The sequence below is a fragment of the Lathyrus oleraceus genome, chromosome 7 (assembly GCF_024323335.1).
Source record: "Lathyrus oleraceus cultivar Zhongwan6 chromosome 7, CAAS_Psat_ZW6_1.0, whole genome shotgun sequence".
NCBI classification, from domain to species: domain Eukaryota; kingdom Viridiplantae; phylum Streptophyta; class Magnoliopsida; order Fabales; family Fabaceae; genus Lathyrus; species Lathyrus oleraceus.
Genome location: NC_066585.1, coordinates 411,756,910 through 411,757,580, shown reverse-complemented (window position 1 = coordinate 411,757,580; position 671 = coordinate 411,756,910). Strand labels below are relative to the sequence as shown.

The following is a 671-nucleotide window of genomic DNA, read 5'->3' as shown; positions in this document are numbered from 1 at the left end:
GCAACTAGTGCAACAGAGACAATTCGCAGATCTTGCTACTGAGAACCGAAACCAACATTTAAAAATATTTCTTCAATTAGCAGACACTTTTAAAACCAATGGAGCTTCTCCTGAGGTAATCCGTTTAAGATTATTCCCTTTTTCCCTCAAAAATAAAGCTCTATCATGGTTAGATTCCCTTCAACCCAATTCCATTACAACTTGGGATAACCTTAGAAGAGTTTTTCTTGCTAGATACTTTCCCCCAAGTAAGACCGCCGTTCTTCGAAACCATATAACTAGATTTACCCAGAACCAAGGAGAATCGTTGTTCGAAGCTTGGGAGATATATAAAGAGTTGTTAAGAGCATGCACACATCATGGTTTAGAAAATTGGTTAATCATTCAAACCTTCTATAATGGACTTCACTATAACACTAAGATGACCATCGACGCTGCCGTAGGAGGTGCATTGATGAACAAACCTTATCCTGAGGCTAGTGCCCTCATCGAAGATATGGCTCAAAACCATCAATCATGGGGAGTCAAATGAGCGACAATTGAGAAGAAAGAAGCCCAAGGGGGAGTGCATGAACTAAGCTCTATAGACATGATGCAAGCTAAAATGGACGCATTAGCCCTTAAGGTCGAGCATATGTGCGTAAACCCGAACCCTGTAGCCGCAGTTTCGT

At 41.1% G+C, this 671-nt stretch overlaps 1 non-coding gene across 1 annotated transcript; it reads right to left on the bottom strand.

Annotated features, from left to right (window-relative positions):
• Positions 1–259: 259 nt before the first annotated feature.
• LOC127109225 (small nucleolar RNA R71) lies at positions 260–366 on the bottom strand. Its single transcript, XR_007796562.1, has one exon. It is a non-coding gene; the product is annotated as a small nucleolar RNA R71 (small nucleolar RNA).
• Between the last annotated feature and the right edge of the window lie 305 nt (positions 367–671).